General features: G+C 46.1%; 1 protein-coding gene across 2 annotated transcripts in view; it reads left to right on the top strand.

Moving 5' to 3' along the window:
* Positions 1 to 12,083, top strand: part of LOC147105623 (proton myo-inositol cotransporter-like) — a 227,407-nt gene that overhangs the window by 70,573 nt on the left and 144,751 nt on the right. The window lies entirely within an intron of this gene.

Below are 12,083 nucleotides of genomic sequence, written 5' to 3'. Positions count from 1 at the left end.
TCTATCCACAGGCAGTGCGCCTACTGAACTGCTAACCGCACTGCCCCACATCATATAGTTATATGTTTATGTAAATATATATATTACTAGCTGAAGTGCCCGGCGGTGCCGAGGCTTTTTCGAGGGCATGTTGTTGTTGGAAGAGAGAGAGAGAGCGACTGGGGGGAAGAGAGAGAGCGACTGGGGGGAAGAGAGAGAGCGACTGGGGGGAAGAGAGGGAGGGGAGGGGTGGGGGGAAGAGGGGGAGGGGTGGGGGGAAGGGAGGGAGGGGGAGGGCGGGGAGGGGAGGGGGGGATGGAGGGCGGAGGGGAGGGCGGGCGGCGGGCGCCCCCCGGGAGGTGAAGACCGTCGATTGCGCGCGCAGCAGGAGCTGAGACGCGGCGTCTCTCTCGGCCGGCGGGCCCGGTTGCCAGGGCAACCGTGACGCTGACCAAGCCAGAGAGAGAGACGCCGCGTCTCAGCTGCTCCTGCTGCGCGCGCGGCCCTCCCCCCTCCCCTCCCCCCGAGGTGAAGACCGCCGATTGCGCCCGTTGCCAGGGTAACGCTGGACGCTCAGCAAGCCCCGGCAGAGAGAGACGTCTCGGCTCCTGCTGCGCGCGCACCCTAGCGGCGCTGGGCTGAGGCTCGGCCCTCCAGCCTTCGAGTGGGGCCGGGAGGTGCCTAGCTCGGGCGTGGGTGTGGAGGAGACGCCGAGGCTTCTAGGCCTACCTGGAAAAACGGGGAAAGGTAGGAAAATTAATGAGATTAGATAAGTTAATTACTTTCTAAATCATTTTTTAAAAAAACAATATGTGTTTTAAAAGCAACGTTTTTTTTTAAGACGCAGAAAGCGGGAAAAAGAAAGGAAAAGTTTGGAATCAAGATGGCGGCGACTCACCTCGGTTCAGAACGATAAAGCCCGGCCACACGCGCACCGATTGGCCCGGCGGCACACGCCAGCAACCCGGCGTACGATTGGTCGAGCTCGAGGTCACTCTGTCGCTAATGAGCGGATATTGAGATGCTAATGAGCGGAATGTTGAAGGTTTTTGGGATACCGCGGGCGCAATTTTAGCCCGGCCGAAACGTAAATACGCTTAAAACCGTCTCGGAAGCGTAAGCTTTCTTTGGAGGTAACGTGCGCATAGGTACGCCCTGTAACTTTCGAGTGCATACCCGCAACGCACACGCGATGACAGACAGATAGACAGAATGACAGAAGTACCGATTTATATATATATAGATAGATAGATACTTATATTACCATATATTTATCATATTACATTACTATTATTTCCAGTGGTAATGAGGCTTTTTTGCACTATTCATCATATCCTGCAACTTGGACTGTTATTGCTATACTTTCTGCTTATTTGCTTATTGTTTTTATTTATACTTGTTTTTATTTTTTGCTTTTATATTTATATGCTTGTATTGTGTGAGTGAGTGGGGAGTAAGCATTCCATTGTACTAGTTACATATGGCAATAAAATGATCTTGAATCTTGAAATGTTCTTGCTATTTACTGATTTAGTTAATTGAGCTGTCCCTATCAATACGCTTTGGTACTTCACCATTATCCTGGAGGGCAAGGACCATTTTTGATAAAATGTCTGCCCTACCCCGTACCCTTCCATTCCTCAAGTGACTCCCAATTGCAATTCCCACTTCTGCTCCATCCTCTCCTCCAGCTGTGAGGAGTTCATGGATTTTTATTCTATTTTGAAGATTGTGACTGTCCCTCCCTTGACCTACAGCAACAGTGCCCCTTTCTCAGGCTTTCTTCCCTGCCCTTCAAAACGGCAGCCATCACTTGCCTACCCACATTCTCTGTCTTCTGTAACGGAACTCCCTTCATTCCATGTTTACATCCCTTCAATCTAGCTACCAGCCTGCTCTCAGCACTGTCCAGAGTCACAAATTAGACCCTCTGTGATTGTAACGTCTTGACCTCACTGTGAGATTTGATACGATTAACCACTTCCTACTCCTTGGTCCACCTCTGTAGCACTGCCCTCTTTTGGGTCCAATCCTACATGTCCCAGTGCAGCCTGTACATCGTCTTCAGTGGCATCGCCAGGCTTTCTTGAGTTCTATCCTGGGTCCTCCATGATCTTTACATCAGAACATAAGAAATAAGAGCAGGAGTATGCCATTTGGCCCTTCGAGCCTGCTCTGCCATTCAGTAAGATCATGGCTGATCTTCTACCTCACCTCCACTTTCCTGCACTATCCCTATATCCCCTTACTATTCAAAAACCTATTGATCTCTGTCTTGAATATACTCAACGACTAAACCTCCACAGCCCTCTGGGGTAGAGAATTCCAAAGATTCACCACCCTCTGAGTGAAGAAATTTCTCCTCATCTTGGTGCTAAATGGCCGACCCCTTATTCTGAGACTGTGACCCCTGGTTCTAGACGCCCAGCCTCCCTGCATCTACCCTGTCAAGTCCTGTAAGAATTTTGTATGTTTCAATGAGATCACCTCTCATTCTTCTAAACTCTAGAGAATAGGCCTAGTCTACTCGATCTGTCTTCATAGGACAATCCCAGGAACCAGTCTGGTGAACCTTTGTTGCACTCCCTCTAAGGCAAGCATATTCTTCCTTAGGTAAGGGGACCAAAACTGTACACAATACTCGAGGTGTGGTCTCACCAGGGCCCTATATAATTGCAGTAAGACGTCTTTACTCTTATACTCAAATCCTCTTGTAATAAGGGCCAACAAACCATTTGATTTCCTAATTGCTTGCTGTACCTGCATGTTAACTTTGATTTGTGTACAAGGACATCCAGGTCCCTCTGAACACCAACATTTCCCAAACTCTCACCATTTAAAAAATACTCTGCTTTTCTATTTCTACCAAAGTGGATAACTTCAAATTTCTCCACATTATATACCATTTGCCATGTTCTTGCCCGCTCACTTAGCCTGTCTATATCCCCTTGAAGCCTCCTTGCATTCTCCTCACAGCTTACATTCCCACACAACATTGCAGTTGTACAAGGCCTTGGTGAGACCACACCTTGAGTATTGTGTGCAGTTTTGGTCGCCCTATCTGAGGAAGGATGTTCTTGCCATGGAGGGAGTACAGTGAAGTTTCACCAGGCTGATACCTGGGATGGCAGGAATGACTTACGAGGAGAGATTGGGTCGATTGGGCTTGTACTCGCTGGAGTTTAGAAGAATGAGAGGGGATCTCATTGAAACTTATAAAATTCTGTCAGGACAAGACAGATTAGATACAGGAAGGATGTTCCCGATGGCCGGGGAGTCCAGAACCAGGGGTCACAGCCTAAGGATAAGGGGTAAGCCATTTAGGACTGAGATGAGGAGGAATTTCTTCACCCAGAGAGTGGTGAACCTGTGGAATTCTCTACCACAGAGGGCAGTGGAGGTCAGTTCATTAAATATATTCACGAAGGAGTTGGATATATTTCTTAAGGCTAAAGGGATCAAGGGATATGGCGAGAAGGCAGGGACACGGTACTGAATTTGGATGATCAGCCATGATCTCATTGAATGGCGGAGCAGGCTCGAGGGGCCGAATGGCCTACTCCTGCTCCTATCTTCTATGTTTCTATGTATCATCAGCAAACTTGGATATATTACATTTGGTCCCCTCATCCAAATCATTGATGTAGATTGTGAATAGCTGAGGCCCAAGCACTAATCCTTGCGGTACCTCATTAGTTACAGCCTGCCAACCCGAAAATGACCCGTTTATTCCGATTCTGTTTTCTGTCCGTTAACCAATCCTCAATCCATTCTAGTATATTACCCCCAATCCCATGAGCCCTAATTTTGTTTAAAACCTCTTGTGTGGCACCTTATCGAATGCCTTCTGAAAATCCAAATACACCACATCCACTGGTTCCCCCTTATCTATTCTGCTAGTAACAACCTCAAAAAACTCCAACAGGTTTGTCAAACATGATTTCCCTTTCATAAATCTGCGTTGACTCTGCCCAATCCTATTATTATTTTTCCAAGTGCCCTCTTACCACATCCTTAATAATAGATCTCGCATTTTCCCAACTACTCATGTCAGGCTAACTGGTCTGTAGTTCCCCGTTTTCTCTCTCCCTTTCTTAAATAGTGGGGTTACATTTGCTACCTTCCAATCTGCGGGACCATTCTAGAATCTATGGAATTTTGGAAAATAACAACCAATGCATCCACTATACCCACCTCTTTCAAAACCCTAGGATGTAAGCCATCAGGTCTAGGGGACTTAGTGGCTTTCAGTCCCATTAATTTCTCCAGTACTATTGTTTTACTAATACTAATTTGTTTCAGTTCCTCATTCTCGCTGGAGGCTTGGATCTCCACTATTTCCAGAAAGTTTTTTGCGCCCTTTTTCTGTGAAGGCTGATGCAAAATATTTGTTTAATTTCTCTGCCATTTCCTTATTCCCCATTATAATTTCTCCAGTCTCTGCCTGTAAGGGACCCACATTTACTTTCGCTAATCTTTTCCATTTTACATACCTATAGAAGCTTTTACAGTCTGTGTTACATCGTTATATTAAATCGTTAAATGGAACTACTTGTTACATCGTTATATGGAACTACTTTGGTTAGTGTATTTATATTGCTATGTGGCACACTGAAAGGCAGTGCGCAGTGCAAGGTCGGACATCTTGTATCACTCCGCACCATGTGGCAGCAACACCATAAAAGCAAGAATACAACTGATTGAAAGTCGTAAACTAAATGAGTTAAAAGTGTCTGTATTACATAGTAATAAGAACACAAGGAGACACAACATGGTGGCAGCGGTATAAGTGAGTACAACTTGTGCCATACGAACTACGAATAAGACGAAAAGTGAATATATGAGCTGATCGTGAGTGCCGGTGTCTGTGGTGGTTGAGCGTGAATCGTACGTGCAACTAAGATGGCGGCTGCCGCTGCACTGACTGCGCAAATGCAACCCCTCATGAACTGGGAAGCCGACGATGTAGTAGAGGCATTCCGCAAGTTCAAACAGAAATGTGACCTTGCATTCAAAAGCTTCCTGAAGGGTACTGCCAACGAAGAAAAGGTTAGTTACATTCTGTTGTGGACAGGAGAAAAAGGTCTAGATTTGTATAATAGCTGGAGTTTGACTGAAGAGGAAAAGGAAAACCCTGCGACAATCTTTGATAAATTCAGCAACCATCTAGAGCTTAAATCCAATCACCGTATCCACAGATACAAATTCCAGAGTCTAAGACAGGAACCCGGTGAAACAGCTGACAATTTCCTGACAAGGCTGAGAAATTAAGCCAGCAAGTGTGCATTTAAGGAAATGGAGGAAAGGCTTGTGGACCAGCTGATACGGGGGTCAGCGCATGCAGAGGTACAAAAAGCCCTGATAGGGAAAGAAAAGCTCGAAATAACAGAGGCTATAGATACTGCGAGAGCTCATGAAGCCATGAAGCAGCAAATGAGAACGCTGATTTCTCAAACGGCTGACATGCGGACGGCTTCTGAGACGGACAACAGAGTGGATACAGTGAGAGAAAAGCACAACACACAAAGACATGCACATGACAACGGGAGAAACATGCAGAAACTGTGGAAGACCGCACGATTATACAGACAGGAGGAAATGTCCAGCATATGGAACAAGCTGCAATGCATGTGGCAAACTAAACCACTGGGAAAAGAGGTGTAGAAAGAAGGGACATACATCAAAAACAAAGGCGGACAGCAGAACTAGAGAAAGAAACACAATATCCATGCCATGGATGAACAGGATGATGATGATTATGGTCATGACAATACACTAAACATCGAAACCATAAAGGTACAGCTTCACGAGATGTCCAGAGCGGAAAATACTCCAAAGAGAGAATTGCACACCATCATCCAAATCGAAGAGAGGGTCAAAGGTCAGCCCACAACCATCAACTTAAAGTTAAAGCTGGACACGGGCTCAGAGCAACATTCTCCCATTGAGACTGTACCAGCAGATCTTTCCCGAAAACTTGAGAGAAGATGGCTACCCAAAAAAGTGTTGTTTAAAGGCAAGTAATGTCACGCTGACAGCATACGGGGGGAGTGAGATTAAACAACTCGGAACAACCTTTGTCAAAGGGACGCATAAAAGAAAGAACATGCAGTTGATGTTCTATGTCACCGACACGGAGGGGCCAGCGATCCTGGGATTAAACAGCTGCGAGAAGTTGAGATTGATCTCAGTGAATCACGAGCTGACGGAAACGCCACTGAGGATAGACAGCAACACCCCGCTGGAGAATCGCCCACAAATCAAGAGTGAAAAAGACTTGATAGACATGTATCCAGAATGTTTCGATGATACAGTGGGATGTTTTGGCGATTTCCAATACCACATCACCATCGATCCAGAGGTAAAGCCCGTTATCCATGCTCCACGAAAAGTACCCATCGAGCTGAAGACAAAACTTGAAAGAGAGCTAAAGGAGATGGAAGAAAAGGGAGTGATCGTAAAGGTCACTGAACCCACAGACTGGGTAAACTCAATTGTGGTACGAGAAAAGCCAAACGGGCGTCTCAGAATATGTTTGGACCCCAAAGATCTAAACCAGGCGATAAAGAGGGACCACTATCCCACCCCAACGCTAGAGGAGATTACGCCATCACTGGCAGGAGCCAAGGTTTTCTCAAAACTAGATGCCAGAAATGGATATTGGAACATGAAGTTGGATGAGGAATCAACAACACTGACAACATTCAACACACCATTTGGGCATTACAAATTCCTGCGACTACCATTCGGGCTAAAGGTCAGTCAAGATATCTTTCAACAGAAAGTAGACGAGACATACAGAGGCTGTGAAGGAGCTATAGGAATAGCTGATGATATTCAGATCTATGGAGCAGATGAAAGAGACCATGATATGCACCTACATGAGGCCATGGAGCGTACCAGGAAGGCTGGCATCAAGTTAAATGCCGATAAGTGCATAGTTAAAGTCAAGGAATGCCAATTCTTCGGTATGATTTACACACCAGAGGGAGTCAAGCCAAGTCCTGAGAAGATTGCTGAAATGAAACCACTCAAAGATAAGAAAGAGCTGCGGAGTTACCTCGGCTTGGTCCAATACATGAGTTCTTTCGTCCCAAACATGTCGGAACATACAACAAATCTCAGAGAGCTAATGAAAGAAGACGCCGAATACCAGTGGTCTGAATCACATGACAGGAATTTCCAACAACTTAAAGAATTGTTGTGCAAAGAAATAAGTCTGTCATATTATGACAGAAGAAAACCAGTCACTCTACAAGTAGATGCTTCTACCAGAGGACTAGGGGCAGCTCTTGTGCAGGAAGGAAAGCCAATAGCTTTCGCATCAAAGGCCTTGACGTCAGCCGAGACGAGATACGCCAACATAGAAAGAGAAGTATTAGCAGGAGTGTATGGATGCGAGAAATTCCATACATACCTGTATGGAAGGCAGTTTACAATAGAGAGTGACCATCGTCCACTAGAACAGATCTACAAGAAGAATCTGTGCAAAGCACCTACAAGACTGCAAAGACTACTTCTAAGGCTCCAAAGCTACGACTTCACGCTTCAATATAAGCCAGGAAAGGAAATGGTGCTGGCAGATGCGTTGTCTCGATTGTCACCATGTGAGAAACACGAGGTGGAGGGTCTAACAGTAAAAATCCACCACCGAGTGAGTGTTACCTCGACAAAGTTCAGTCAAATCAGAGATGAGACTAGCAAAGATGAGGAATTGCAACTACTCACACAACAAGTGATACGGGGTGGCCGGAGAGAATCCAGCAGGTACAGGCGACAATTCGTCAATACTAGACAATTAGAGACGACATCGCAATAGAAGACGGTATTCTCCTTGCTGGATCGAGGATCATCGTGCCAAAAACGATGCAGACAGAACTTCTCCATCTAATACACAAAGGCCACATGGGAATGGAGAAATGCAAGCTGAGAGCCAGATCAGCTGTATACTGGATAGGCATGTACAAAAATATCGAGCACATGGTTTCTGCATGTGGTATATGCCAAAAATACAGAAATGCACAACAGAAAGAGGAGATGATACCTAGTGAAATACCGTCAAGACCATGGCACACTGTTGGGGCAGATCTCCATGTGCAATCAAGAATGGTATCTCGTAGTCACAGATTACTATTCCAAGTTTCCTTTTGTGAGAAGGATGAAAGATCTGAGAGCCACAACCACCACCAGAATTGCAAAGAGCTTGTTTGCTGAACAAGGAATCCTGGAAAAGGTAATCTGTGACAATGGAACCCAGTTCACATCGAGTGAATTCAGAGCTCTGGCAGAAAAGTATGGGTTCAAAATAGTAACCTCATCCCCACATTTCCCAAGGGGACATGGGTTCATCGAAAGACCGATCCAGACTGTCAAGAGAACTCTCATCAAAAGCAGTGAGATGGGGGAAGACCAACACCTTGCCCTCCTATCACTCAGATCAACACCACTGAAAGCAGACATGGAATCACCTGCGGAATTGCTGAATGGGAAGAAGTTTAAGACTACCTTACCAGCAAAAATACATCCTCCCCAGGACCAGGAGGACTTCAGGGAGAAGCACAAATTGTTGGGAGCAAACATAACGGCAAAGATGCTACCAGAATTGCTGAATGGGCAATCAGTGCATGTGCAAGACCTGATGTTGAAAACCTGGAATCCAGCCAAGGTAATTGGAAAAGCTGATACTCCAAGATCCTACTTCGTAGAGACCGAACCTGGTAAACAATACAGACGGAACAGACTCCATATCAGACCTTCACCTGAACTGGTTAAGCAGCAGACAACATCAGCAACATTGACAACACCAGCTACCACAAGCAGTACAATGCCAGAAACAAGCGCCACAAATCAAACAACCACTAGCATGCACACTCCAACTCCAAGTGCGACAAAACAACAAGAGCGGAACACACCAAAACACCGCAGAGAGGAGTGGTCACCACCAAATCCACAAGATGGAAGGACAACATCCAACCACCTGAGCAATATCGCGAATAAGAGAAGAAAACTCACGATTCTTTGTATTTGATAATAGTTTAGCTATAATGGGCTAAAAATTCAGTTAGGGGCGCCCAGCTCGCCTGGGCGCCGGAATTACCGCTGCGCGCGGAGCCACTTGCGCCAGCGGGATATTCAGTTTCAGCGCCCCAAGTGGAAGCCGGCCGCTAAACAAGGGTTTCGGCGCCCCGCTTGGGGCGCTGAAACTGAATATCGGCGCGCAAAGTGCCGCAGCGCCACCCGCTGCGGCACGGCAGCCTGCGGTACTGCAGGCCTTCCTCCCACTCTTAAGGGGGAGGTACCTGCAACAGCGCGATCCCCGCTCGCGAGTGCCGGCAAATGAGCCCGGCACCAAGGAGAAGTGCCGGGCTCTCGGGAAACAGCCGGCAATGCCGCGGGGGGGCGGGTGTAGGAGGCCGGGGACGGAGGTGTGGGCAGGCAGCCGCCGAAAAAGCGGCCGGCCGCACCTCCACCTTAACTCGCCCCAGTACCGCCACAGGTAGGCCCCTGTGTACCGGTCGCTGTTTGCAGCCGGTGTGGAGGAGGCGGCAGCGACCAAATATGGCCAGCGGGGCGCCGCGCACACCGATGATGTCATCGGTGGCAGCGCTACAGGCTAACTCCGCCATTAGCGCCCCGCTAAATATCGCGGTAGGTGTGGCCAGTGGCGCAAAAGCCCTCTTTGGGCGCAAACTGGTGGCGCAGGCCACTGAATTTCTAGGCCAATATTTTTTAAATTAAATTGAATTTCATGTTTTAGTTTTTTTGAGAGAGGGATGTTACATCGTTATATTATTACATCATTAAATGGAACTACTTGTTACATCGTTATATGGAACTACTTTGGTTAGTGTATTTATATTGCTATGTGGCACACTGTGAAAGGCAGTGCACAGTGCAAGGTCGGACATCTTGTATCACTCCGCACCATGCGGCAGCAACATCATAAAAGCAAGGATACAACTGAGTGAAAGTCATAAACTAAATGAGTTAAAAGTGTCTGTATTACATAGTACAGGAAACTTTGTGATATCCGGCACCGACGGGACTGAGCTGTTGCCGTCCCATCAAAACTGCCGGACAAACCAGCACTAATGTTAAAACATACGGAAGCTTTTGAGCTCCGTATCTAGCAACAAACCCTGTGCTTCTAAACAGTCGGCCGTAGCTTGCAAGCGTCTCTGTAGCTAAGCAACAGCTTTAGCTAGACCTTGCAGAGCCTGACTAGTGGAAAAAAAAGCAATGAAAAGAAAAAAAAACTTACTGAACCAACTCCTGAATTTTGCCGGTGGCTCAAGCATTCCGGACAGTTAACCTCCGGATAAACCAAAGTTTCCTGTAATAAGAACACAAGGTGACACAACAGTCTGTTTTTATGTTTATCGACAGTTTACTCTCTCATTCTGTTTTCCCTTTTATCAATTTCTTGGTCCTTCTTTGCTGAATTCTAAAATCCCCCCAATCCTCAGGCTTACTACTCTTTTTGGCAACGTTATAAGCCTCCTCCTTTGATCCGATGCTATCTTTAACTTCTGTTGTTAGCCATGGTTGGACCAATTTCCCTGTGGGGTTTTTGTGCCATAAAGGAATGTACAGGAAACTTTCTGGTGTCCCATCAAAACTGCCGTATAAACCAGCGCTAATGTTAAAACATACGGAGCTTCTCGGCTCCGTATGAAACAACAAACCCCGTTGCTTAGCAACAGCTTCAAAACAGTCGGCCGTGGCTTAAAAGCGTCTCTGTAGCTAAGCAACAGCTTCAGCTAGACGCTTGGGAGCCACGACTGGGGAAAAAAAAGCAACGAGAAGTAAAAAAAACTTAGAGGAAACAGCTCCTGAATTTTGCCGGTAGATTGAGCTTTCCGGACATTTAACCTCCGGTTAAACGAAAGTTTTCTGTATTTGTTGTAAATTATGGATGAATTCTTTAAATGCTAGCCATTGCTTGTCTACCGTCATACCTTGTAATGTAGTTTCCTAATCTACCTTAGCCAACTTGCCCCTCATACCTACATAGTTTGCTTTGTTTAGATTTAAGACCCTAGTTTCGGATTTAACTAAATCACTTTCAAACTCAATATAAAATTCTATCATATTATGGCCACTCCTCCCTAAAGGCCCCTTTACTACAAGGTTATTAATGAGCCCTTTCTCATTGCACTGTACTAGATCTAAAATAGCCTGTTCCCTCGTTGGTTCCTCAACATACTGATCTAGAAAAATATCTTGCATACATTCCATGAATTCATACTCCACACTGTTACTGCAAATTTGGTTTGTCCAGTCTATACAGGAAACTTTGTGATATCCGGCACTGACGGGACTGGCGTGTTGCCGATCTATCAAAACTGCCGGACATACAAAGTTAATGTTGAAACATACGGAGGTTTTCATCTCCGTATCTGACAACAAACACTGTTGCTTAGCGACAGCTTCTAAAGAGTCGGCTGCAGCTGCAAGCGTCTGTAGCTGAAGCTGTTGCTATAGCTACAGACCTTGCAGTGGCTGACTGGGGGAAAAAAAAGAATGAGATCTAAAAAAACTTACAGAAAATGTCTCCTGATTTTTGCCGTTAGATCAAGTATTCCGGCCATGCAGCCTCCGGATAAACCAAAGTTTCCTGTATGTAGATTAAATGCGAGGTTATCCACTTCGGTGGCAAAAACAGGAAGGCAGATTATTATCTGAGCGGCAATAGATTGGGAGAAGGGGAAGTGCAATGAGACCTGGGTGTCCTTGTGCACCAGTCGCTGAAGGTAAGCATGCAGGTGCAGCAGGCGGTTAAGAAGGCAAATGGTATGTTGGCCTTCATAGCAAGAGGGTTCGAGTACAGGAACAAGGATGTCTTGCTGCAGTTGTACAGGGCCTTGGTGAAACCACACCTTGAGTATTGTGTGCAGTTTTGGTCACCTTAACTGAGGAAGGATGTTCTTGCCATGGAGGGAGTGCAGCGAAGATTCACCAGACTGATACCTGAGATGGCAGGAATGACGTATGAGGAGAGATTAGGTCGATTGGGCTTATACTCGCTGGAGTTTAGAAGAATGAGAGGGGATCTCATTGAAACTTATAAAATTCTAACAGGACTAGACAAACTAGATGCAGGA

This window comes from Somniosus microcephalus, chromosome 17, assembly GCF_052327205.1.
Source record: "Somniosus microcephalus isolate GS21.2 chromosome 17, FLI_Smic_1.0, whole genome shotgun sequence".
Taxonomy (NCBI): domain Eukaryota; kingdom Metazoa; phylum Chordata; class Chondrichthyes; order Squaliformes; family Somniosidae; genus Somniosus; species Somniosus microcephalus.
Note: the sequence above shows the minus strand (reverse complement) of the source record. Positions and strands in the feature narration are given on the sequence as shown.